We start from the raw sequence: 11,170 nt of genomic DNA on the forward strand, positions 1-11,170 counted from the left end.
AGGTTTCCTTGTAATTGTCTGCCAATAGCTTTCTTTTCTTTTCTTCTTTAAACTTAATTTTTTAAATTTCTTTTCTTTTTTCTATTTATTTTTGAGCCATTCCTGGTAGTGCTCAGAGCTTCTTTCTGCGGGCTCAGGAGACCATATGGGATGCTGGGATCAAGCTTGGGCTGGCCGCATGCAAGGCAAACACCATGACTGTTTTACTATCGCTCTGGACCCTTCAAACCATGTTGTTTATTTTTTGTTTGTTTGTTTTTGGGTCACACCCGGCAGCGCTCAGGGGTTCCTCCTGGCTATACACTCAGAAATCGCCCCTGGCAGGCTCGGGGGATCCTATGGGATGTTGGGATTCGAACCACCATCCTTCTGCATGAGAGGCAAATGCCTTAACTCCATGCTATCTCTCCGGCCCCTCAAATCATGTTTTTTTTTTTTTTTTTTTTTTTTTTTTGGTTTTTGGGTCACACCCGGCAGTGCTCAGGGGTTATTCCTGGCTCCAGGCTCAGAAATTGCTCCTGGCAGGCACGGGAGGACCATATATGGGACGCCGGGATTCGAACCGATGACCTCCTGCATGAGAGGCAAACGCCTTACCTCCATGCTATCTCTCCGGCCCCTCAAATCATGTTTTTAAAGATATATAACATAGCTCCGAAACACCTAACCTTGATTTAAGAAGGAGTCATTTCTTACCTTCCCTTTTAGAATGAAAGTTCCCAAGGTTTAAGGAAATCCCAGAAGATGATGCCAAAGTTCACTTGGAAGAAAACAGCTCCAACGTCGGCACTGTTAAACCCATCGAGGCTGTGCCACTTCTCCGCTGGTCTGACTGCGTGACATCATTCCCCCTTTCTCCAGCGCTACGGAAACTGGAGTTCAGTGGAAAGAGTTCTGACCGTGAAATCAAATACGTGGAGCTTCGCAATCGTGGCTGTGCGCTGACATGGTGAGCTCATTTACGCAAGCGACGTGTCTTCTGAAGTCTCTGTTTCCCCCGCTGCAAAATGGGAAAAACATCTCTTCTCATTGTTGCTGTGCGGCATATAACTAACTTCATGGGTGTCAAAAGATGGTTCCCGGGCACACAGCAGTACTCAACAAGTGCTAGCTGACTGTTTGTTTTGCTTTATATTTGTTTTTGGGTCACACCAGGCAGGCTCGGGGCACCATATGGGATGCTGGGATTCGAACCACCGTCCTTCTGCATGCAAGGCAAGCATCCTACCTCCATGCTATTTCTCCGGCCCCAAGAACAAGGAGGAATTTTAACAGCAAGATAGGGAGAGGCACTTGGTAGTTTTGTTGGCAGCTGTGGTGGTGTGCAGGACTTTTCCTGGGGACCAACTCAAGGTCTTGCATATATACATGCTCTACCACTTAAGGCCCATTCCCCAGGCCCCATTAGAGGCAACTTTGCTTTGCTTTGGGGCCACATCCAGAGGTACTCAGGGTTTACTCCTGGCTCTGCACTCTAGGATTATTCCAGGTGGGGCTCAGAGGACGTTATGGGATGTCAGGGAGCCCAATCAGCTGTGTGCGAGACAAGCACACTGCTAGCTGAACTATCACTCCAACCCAGAAAGGCGTCATCGTTCACATTAGATCAACCCTGGAGGGGCCAGAGCAATAGCACAGCGGTAGGGCATTTGCCTTGCACGAGGCAAACCCTGGATGAACCCCGGTTCGATTCCCATATGGTCCCCCAAGCCTGCCAGGAGTGATTTCTGAGTGCAGAGCTAGGAGTAACCCCTGAGAACCACTGGGTATGATCCAAAAATACAAAAACAAACAAACAAACAAACAAAAAATCAACCCTGGAGTGTCTGGGTCAAGGCAGCAAAGAGCTCTGTGGCCCATTCAAAAATTATAAATCAAGGACTAGAGAGATAGTACAGTGGTTAAGGGGCTTGCTTGCCTTGCACACGCATGAACCAAGTTCTATCCTTGGCATCCCCCAAGGAACTACATGGTCCCCCAAACCACCAGGAGCATTGCTGAGTGCAAGCCAAGGAGTAACCCCTGTTCACTGCTGGGTACGGCACAAAAACCAAAAAATGCATATGGAGTGTGTCTAAAATGCACCCATCAGTATAAGATGCAAAGACAGAGGAGTTTGGAGATTCCTAACCTTTGACCCTTATGGACCTGAGTGAGATAAGACTATGGGTAGGTAGAAAGAAGCCGGAGACACAGACCTGATAAACACAAAGGGAAATTCTGAATTCTACCACCACCCTTTCAGGGTCTCCTCTAGCACCTCTAAAATGGCAAATGGCAAGGCTACTCTGATCTGACAACCTCCGGCTCCTTGCCTCCTAGAAATACCTCTATGAAAAGACAGATGGGAAACTCCCTTGTTCTTAAGTGATTATCAGAAGGTTCCTTCAGTGTATCTTTCTTCCAACTTGGTTTAGGAGGAAGTTCATCATTGGTGAGATATTTTTAGGGGTCTCACCACTGGAGTACTCGGGGGGGGGGGGGGCATATGAGATAAAACCTGGGTGACTGTGTGCAAGGCAACTGCCCTCCCCACTCTACTATCGCTGGCTCTCTGAACTGGATCCTGAAGCCACTGAACCTTGGCCAGTAGGAAGGCAGCAACTCTTCTTTCTACGAGGCTCTCTCCATATTAGGAGGTGCCCCCAGAGTGATAGAACCAGCACAGTGACTTGCACGGACGAGTCTCTACTCGAAAGTACGGACTGCATTGGAAGAAGGAACCTTCTATCCTTCACTGCCACACCCCAGTAGGACACTCTGCACCAGAAGGTCATCTCGCACAGCTGAGACCACCACCTTTTGTGTCTGCTTAGAAACTCTGAACATGGGCCGGAGAGATAGCGTGGAGGTGGGGCTTTTGCCTTGCATGCAGAAGGTCGGTGGTTCGAATCCCAGCATCCCATATGGTCTCCCAAGCCTGTCAGGAGTGATTCCTGAGTGTGGAGCCAGGAGGAACCCTTCAGCACTGCCGGGTGTGACCCAAAAACCAAAAACCAAAAAAAAAAAAAAAGAAACTCTGAACATCATCTCAGTTGCCTTAGACAACCAAGACTTTTTCTTTCTCAGTCTATGCTTGGCAGACTTTTCCTTCATGGTACACATTTCTAAGTTACCTAGAAATTCCAAAAGTCCACTCCCCCCCACAACACATTCCTCTCACATACACCATTTTGACCTCCGAGAATCTTTGATTTTTTTAAATGCTTTTGTTCGTTTTAGTACCATACCCCGAAGTGCTCAGACTCTGCACTCAGTCCTTACTCCTGGTGGGTGTGGGGGACCATAGAGGACACCAAGGAATTGAACCTAGATTAGCTGTGTGCAGCAAGGACTTACCTGTTGTTTTATCACTCTGGCAGTTAAAAACTCTTATTTTTTTGGGGGGCCACACCCAGTGGCATTCAGGGCTTGCTCCGGGGCTATGCTCAAAAACTACTACTGGTGGGGCCGGGCGGTGGCGCTGGAGGTAAGGTGCCTGCCTTGCCTGCGCTAGCCTAGGACGGACCGCGGTTCGATCCCCCGGCGTCCCATATGGTCCCCCAAGAAGCCAGGAGCAACTTCTGAGCGCATAGCCAGGAGTAACCCCTGAGCGTCACAGGGTGTGGCCCAAAAACCAAAAAAAAAAAACAAAACTACTACTGGCAAGCTTGAGGAACCATATGAAGTATGGGGGAGTCGAATCCTAAACAGCCAGGTGCAAGGCAAATGCCCTATCTGCTGTTATATTATTCCTGACCTTAGAAACTTTAATTGCGGGGCGGGGGGGGGGGGGGGGGGGGGAGGTTGGGCCACACCTGGCAGTGCTCAGAGGTTACCCCTGGCTCTGTGCTCAGAAATTTCCCTGGCAGGCTCAGTGGACCATATGGGATGAAGGGAATCGAACCTGGGTCTGTCCCGAGTCGCCATGTGCGTCACACCCGGCAGTGCTTAGAAGTTCCACCTGGCTCTATGCTCAGAAATCGCTCCTGGCAGGCTCTGGGGACCATAAGGGATGCTGGGATTCAAACCACGTCTTTCTGCATGCAAGGCAAATACCCTCTCTCTGCCCCTCAAAACTTTAATTTTTTTTGTTTGTTTGTTTTTGTTTTTTTGTTTTTTTTTTTTGTGGTTTTTGGGTCACACCCGGCAGTGCTCAGGGGTTATTCCTGGCTCCAGGCTCAGAAATTGCTCCTGGCAGGCACGGGGGACCATATGGGACGCCGGGATTCGAACCGATGACTTCCTGCATGAAAGGTAAATGCCTTACCTCCATGCTATCTCTCCGGCCCCAAAAACTTTAATTTTTAACTTACTTTTTGTTTTGTTTTTTTGGGCTGACTCCTGGCCGTGCACTCAGGGATTACTCCTGGCTAGGCTAGGGTGGGTGGGTGGCTATCTGGGGTGTCAGGGATTTAACCTAGGTCAGCTGTGTGCAAAGTAAGCACCTTACCCTCTTTAATATTGCCCTGGCCCACTTCCCTAGATATCTAGCAGATGTGTGTCGTAATAGATTACAGCTAGAATGATTAATGGCAACAGGATAGGAGGCAAGGATAACAGCATTCCTTTCAGCTGAAGACTTAGCTAGGAATCCCGTATCACAGTCTTCAGCAGACTGTTCCACTAGTAGATTCTCACATCTGGCAGCCTTTATACAAGGAAGTGGACAAAATTTGGAGGTGCAGGAAAACTAGACTCCCCTCCTAGATAGCTCTCTCTTTAAAAATGACCAAACATGGCCCAGAGAGATAGCACAGCGGCATTTGCCCTGCAAGCAGCCGATCCAGGACCAAAGGTGATTGGTTCGAATCCCGGTGTCCCATAGAGTTCCCCGTGCCTGCCAGGAGCTATTTCTGAGCAGACAGCCAGGAGAGACCCCTGAGCTCCGCTGGGTGTGGCCCAAAAACCAAAAGTAAATAAACAAATAAACAAATAAAAATGGCCCAAACTGAGCTGGAGATATAATTGCCTTGCTCACCTTATACATGGCTGTTCCAGGTTCAATCCCTGGTACTCCATATGGTCTTCCGAGCACTGTCAGGAAAAAATCCTGTAGTACAGAGCCAGGAGTAACCCTGAGAATCTCTGGATGAGATGAAAAATGCAAAAAAAAAGGCTGAACTTGGAACCGGAGTGATAGATAGCACAGTAGTAATCCATTTGCCTTGCATGCTGCCGACATGGATTCGAGTCCCGGCATTCCATATGGTCGGTCCCCTGAGTCTGCTAGGAGCAATTTCTGAGTACAGAGCAGGAGTAACCTCTGAGGTGTAGGTCTGCCCTCCTTCCCCCTAAAAAAAAGACTGAACTTGAGCTGGGTTTCTGTCCTGACCTCTCTGAATCTCACTGCCTAAATCTGAGACAAGTCCTGGGGAGATAATGAAATTTAGGTTGTCTTGGCAACTTAAACGGTAAGAATGAGACCAAAAAAAAAAAATCTCTAAAACTTAAATCCAGATAATGTGTTCAAAGTCAGGCTATTCATTTTCAAGTTCAAAGAACACACAGTTTTTATAAGTAAGCATTAGAAAGTGAAAGGACTAGGGGAAGAAAATAAAAAAGAAAACAAAGGTCAGGGCAGCAGCAATAGTTCTGTGCTTAGGACACTCGCATAGCCCATACTAGTTCCAACACAGACAAGGCATCCTAGATGGCCCCTTGAGCCCAGAAGGAGCAGGAGGAAATCCATGAACACAGAACAAGTAATAAACTTCTATCAATGCCAGGTGTGGCCCCAAAACAAAAACAAACAAGCAAAACCAAAAATAAAAATACAAGGAAAAAATATAAAAGGAAAAGAAAGAGAAAAAGAGCAAGCAAAGGAAAAAAAATGGGTCCTTGTATTCTCTTGCCTTGCTCTGAAAAGAGCTGAGAAGCTCCAACTTCAAAGTCAAATGACTCCAGGTCGGTCAGATAACTGAGGCGCCATATTTCTCAGTGGAGGGACCTAAACTGTGGAAGCTGCCACTGATCTCCCAGTGAGACCGGCAGGGAAATGAGAGCTCCTTGGGCCCTGCCCCAAAGCTGCCTTCTAGGAAAAGGGGTTGACTGGGAAAGTGCTAAGAAGAGGTGGAACCCACAGTTTACATAAGGTAATGTAGGAAATCTTAGTCTGAGTGTAGAGTAGAATAATAGAGTACGCATGAATTCTATTTTTTGGGGGGAGATTTTGGGTTCCTCCTGGCTCTATGCTCAGAAATCATTCCTGGCAGGCTCGAGGGACCATATGGGATGCCGGGATTCGAACCACCATCCTTCTGCATGCAAGGATGAGTTCTTTTTTTAAAAAAATGTTGCTCATGTGGAATGATCATTACAGTGGGTAGGGCATTTATTTGCCTTGTACCTGACTGACCCAAGTTTGAGCCCCAGCATCCTCCAAGCACTGCAGGAGTAATTCCCTACTGCAGAGTCAGGAGTAACCCTTGAACATTGCTGGTGTGACCCAAAAACAGAAACGGAAACAAAAAGCAAGCAACTCCGACAGACTCCATATCACCGGAATCTGCAGTTCTGCGGCTAAGATGATCCTTCTTATAATTTAAGTTCTGGCCTTTATTTTATTTTTTTGGAAGGGGTCCCACATCAGGTAGTGATGAGAGCTTACTTCTGGCTCTATGCTCGGGGATCCAGGGGAAGCTACAGTATGCCTGGTATCAAACGTGGGAGAACTGCATGCAAGGCAAATGATTTATCCTCTTCTCCAAATAATCCAGTTCTTCAAACCTTTCTTTAAGGAGTTCTTAGTTCATCTTTAGGAGGTTCAAGCCCCCCAAGGAGCAGAAAAAGGCTCATCTGAGACTCAGGTGGTGGACGGGTGGCTTCAGGGGGAGAGGACATGCTCAGCTACCCAGGAAGGCCAGAGTGGACAGGCGTCACAGAAGTTGGGTCCATGATGAATGCAAAAAATAATTGTGTGGGGCTGGAGAGATAGCATGGAGGTAAGGCGTTTTGCCTTGCATGCAGAAGGTCGGTGGTTCGAATCCCAGCATCCCATAGGGTCCCCCGAGCCTGCAAGGAGATATTTCTGAGCATAGAGCCAGAAGGAACCCCTGAGCGCTGCCGTGTGTGACCCCAAAACAAACAAACAAACAAACAAAAATAACTGTGTATGACCACTGGGCAAGCTCTGGGGATTGCTGATAAAACAGAGAGAACACAGGGGCCAGAGCAACAGGACAAGTAGGTAGGACATTTGTTATGGATGCATCCGAGGCAGGTTCAATCCTGGTCCCACCTATAGATCCCAGAGTCCTGCCAGGAGTCATTCCTGAGCACGGCCAGTTTGTGACATCCCCTCACCCCAAACAAGACGAGAAATCAGAAAGACAGTAAGTCAAGCAAACTGTTCTTGCACTCACCTCTGCACAGTTCTTCCCTGTCACGGTCCCAGGCGCACTTGGATTAAGCCTTCTTTCCCATGCCAATGGCTGATTTCTTTCCAAATTCCAGATTTCTTTCCCCAACCAGACTCGTCCCGTTCTGCTTCGGATGGTGTTCAGCGAATGTGTTCTCCAGTAAACTTAGCTCTGAAGGGAAGCAGGGAAACTACAAAAAAATAAAATAAAATAAAGATTCTCTTTAGAGGAGCTCTCGAGGAGTGAAGCTGCTTTGCAGAGGGGGCATAAAGGCAGCATTCTGGCTGAGGAAGAAACAAGAGTGGTGGAAATAATGCAGTTATGATGGCTGTCAAACAAAGCTGGAGGAAGACCAAAATTTCCCAGGCCCTCTTCCCTTTTATGAGCCAGGCAGACAGGCATACAAGGGAACGAGTTTCCCAAGTCAACTCCAAGTTCTCTCTTCCTTGAGTTTTCCAAAGGGCTGTCCCACAAAAAACAAAAATAAAACAAAAAAAACAGAGTTTTCACTTAGAGACTGGCATGGGGCCGGAGAGAAAGCATGGAGGTAGGGCGTTTGCCTTGCATTCAGAAGGATGGTGGTTCGAATCCCAGCGTCCCATATGGTGCCCTGAGCCTGCCAGAAACGATTTCTGAGCATAGAGCCAGGAGGAACCCCTGAGTGCTGCCAGGTGTGACCCCAAAATCAAAAATAAATAAATAAATAAATAAAAAAGAACTGGCATTATGGATCAAGCACAGGACAGCAACTTAATATACTGGGAAACAGCCAAGCTCTTTTGCAAAGAGGAAGGTTGCTGGCCCGGAACTTTTATTTCTTTTTTGTTTGCTTGTTTTTGTTTTTGGGTCACACCTGGCAGCCCTCAGGGTTCCTCCTGGCTCAATGCTCAGAAATTGCTCCTGGCAGGCTCAGGGGACCATATGGGATGTCAGGATTTGAACCACCGTCTGTCCTGATCGGCTACATGCAAAGTAAATGCCCTACTGCTGTGCTATCTCTCTGGTTCTGAAATTTCTATTTCAAGCAACTGGAAAGACCTGATCCAGTGACCAAGATTCAGGATGATTTTCACGACCAAGAACCCCCTACGATCAAATAAATAACTCTGTCTGAGGAACCCATAATGCTTGTAAATAAATCAGTTTTAACTTCGCCCCAACCCACACAGTATCAACAGGTTATTCCACCAAGGGCCATAGGGTAGGCCATGCTTCTAAAATGGTCTATACAGGGGGGTCAAGTGAGGGAGTCACATGCTGCACCCCAGAACCCCAAGCTTTGATGGTGCCAACTCTAAAGTCATCTTTCTGTTCCTTTTCCCCAGTCTCCTCACATCCAGGTCCAAAGCTTCTTACTAATTCGACCAAAACAAGCCAAGGGAGCGGTTAGCAAATCCCTCCTGCTTCTGGGCAACCTGGGCAAGTGCTGCATGCATTTGGGGGACCCCTTAAGGAAAGCCTAGGAGGAAGAAACCAAAGGAAACTTTCTAGCCACCCCCATTTCAATCCGATCAATTAGGGACTGCTCCAGAGAGGCCTCCTAGGCTGTCAGTGATAGGAACCCCCTTCCTATCTTTGCAAAATGCCTTCTTCCTTCAGTGGGTGTAGATCAGGCTGCAGCAGGGTCGGGGTTCGGGCTCCTCTTCTTCCTCATCCTCCTCCAAAGTTTTTTGGGGGGATAGAGGCAATCCTCAGGGAGGGGTTAAAGGGAAGTAGAGGCACCCAGATCAGACCTCCTTGGAATGGAAGGGGCCTTATCAAGCAAGATCAGCACCCTCCATAAGGGGAACCCCCTAAAGGAGTGGGAGGCTTGGGCTCCCATCTTCCTCCTCCTCTTCCTCCAAAGTTTTTTGGGGACTTGAGGCAATCCTTGCGGGGGGGGGGGGAATAAAAGAGAAGTAGAAGTACCCAGATCAGACCTCCTCGGAGTGGCAAGACCCATAAGAAGAACCCCCTAAAGGGGTGGGGGGCCCAGGCTCCCCTCCTTCCTCCTCCAAAGTATTTGGGGGGCTCGAAGCAGTCTTCGGGGGGGGGATAAAAAAAGCAGAGGCACCCAGATCAGAGGTCAGAGATCTCAGAGTGGCAAGGCCCTATCAAGCAAGACTCGCATCCCATAAAGGGGACCCTTTTAAATGGGGGACTTGGGCTCCCCGTCTTCCTCCTCCAAAGTTTTGGGGGTTCGAGGCAGTCCTGGGGAGTAAAAGAGAAGTAGAAGCACCCAGATCAGACCTCCTCGAAAGCAAGACTTGCACCCCTTGGGGAACCCCTGAAAGGGTAGGGAGCTCAGGCTCCCGTTCTTCCTCCTCCTCCTCCAAAGTTTTTTTGGGGGGCTCGAGACAGTTCTGGGAGGGGATGAAAAAGAAGCAGAGACACCCAGATCAAAGTGGCAGAGATCAGAGATCTCGAAGTGGCAAGACCCTATCAAGCAGGACCCGCACCCCAATAAGGGGGAACCCCCCCTAAAGGAGTTTGGGGGTGCCAGGGGAAATCGGGGTGTGCAAAAAAAGTGCAATAAAGTCAGGAGCAGCAGGAGGACTGGGAGCCAGAGTCAGAGCAGCAGCAGGGAGCACCCAGGAGCCTGCCAATGGGGTTTGTGGGTTCAAGACCAGCTGGGGCCTGTTGGGGTGCAGGCGGGGAGGCCCAAGGCCGGCCCTGGACAGGGCAGAAGCGGGGTCCAAGAGCTCCTCTGACTCGGGGAGACCATGGGGAAGGACTCGAGGGGTGCAGGAGAAAGGCAGACGAGAGGGAGGCCCAGGTGCAGCTTGGGGGGGGGGGCATGGTGGGGGCGGGGCAGGCCTGGGGCTGGCTGGGGTGCCCCGTAGCAGCGATCGCTCACCTCGGGAGGGCCCCCCGAGGTCGGGGCCCGGCGCTGGGGGGTCTGCCGCCGCCTCAGCAGCAGCAGCAGCGGCAGCAGTGGCCGCTCCCGGGCTCCATGGCATGGGGGAACCGCCTGCGCCTCCCTTGACAGCGGCCTCCCAGGCTGGGTACCAGGCCCCGGCTGCCGGGCTGCCCGCGGCGCTGCCTGAGGGGCCTTCGCGCCCAGCCACTTCCGGTTCGGGCCACGACCCAGACTGCACAGGACTTCCTCTCCTCCCGGTAAAGACGGTTCGTCTTCGCGGGTTCCGACGTGCTCAGCTGTTCCTGCCGGGTCCACCTCCACCCCAACCCCCGACGCTTAAGGACCCCGGCGGCCCCGTAAAGTAAAGCGGGGAGGACGAGCTGTCCGTGGCGTGCCTGATCAGAAATAGAAATAGGACTAGGACTAGGAAACGGGGCGGGGCCTGAGCCAGGGTGCAGGTTCCGGGGCGGGGCCTAAGGGGCGACGGGACCAATCCTGAGGCAGATTCTAAGGGGCGTGGTCTGAGGGGCGGGATCAGCCTTCGAAGGCGAGATCTGAGTGGCGGGATCAGCCCTTTGAGGCGGGGTCTGAGAGGAGGAGGGACCCATCCCAGGGCGGGGCCAGAGGGAGAGTCCAGCCTCTGGGGGTGTGGCCTGAGGGGCGACAGGACCAATCACTGGATGGATACTGGGGAAGGGCGTGGCCTTAGGGGGCGGGACCAGCCTCCGACGGCGAAATTTGAGTGGCCGGACCAGCTTTTGAGGCGGGGCATGAGAGGCGGGACCAATCCCAGGAAGAAGCCTAAGGGAGGGGGACCTGAGGGGCGGGACAGGACCAACCCCAGAACAGAGAGAGCCTCGGGGGCGTGGCCGAAGGGGCGGGACAGTACGGCGCCTAAGGGGCGTGGCCTGAGGAGCGTGACCCGCTTCTGGGGCGGGGCCTGAGGGCGGAGAAACCAATCCGGGCCGGAGTCTGAGGGTGGGGCGGGGCC

At 50.8% G+C, this 11,170-nt stretch overlaps 1 protein-coding gene across 4 annotated transcripts in view; it reads right to left on the reverse strand.

Annotated features, from left to right (window-relative positions):
• The window catches only part of PI4KB (phosphatidylinositol 4-kinase beta), a 30,692-nt gene extending 20,318 nt beyond the window's left edge, over positions 1 to 10,374 (reverse strand). For all 4 annotated transcript variants that reach the window (XM_049765909.1, XM_049765907.1, XM_049765908.1 and 1 more), the window contains exons 1-3: positions 10,177 to 10,374; positions 7,344 to 7,530; positions 697 to 1,000 (exon numbers count right to left, since the gene is read on the reverse strand). The gene's annotated coding sequence lies outside the window, so the exon portion shown is untranslated. The remainder of the gene's footprint in view (positions 1 to 696; positions 1,001 to 7,343; positions 7,531 to 10,176) is intronic.
• Positions 10,375 to 11,170: the final 796 nt, after the last annotated feature.

Source organism: Suncus etruscus, chromosome 19 (genome assembly GCF_024139225.1).
Source record: "Suncus etruscus isolate mSunEtr1 chromosome 19, mSunEtr1.pri.cur, whole genome shotgun sequence".
Taxonomy (NCBI): domain Eukaryota; kingdom Metazoa; phylum Chordata; class Mammalia; order Eulipotyphla; family Soricidae; genus Suncus; species Suncus etruscus.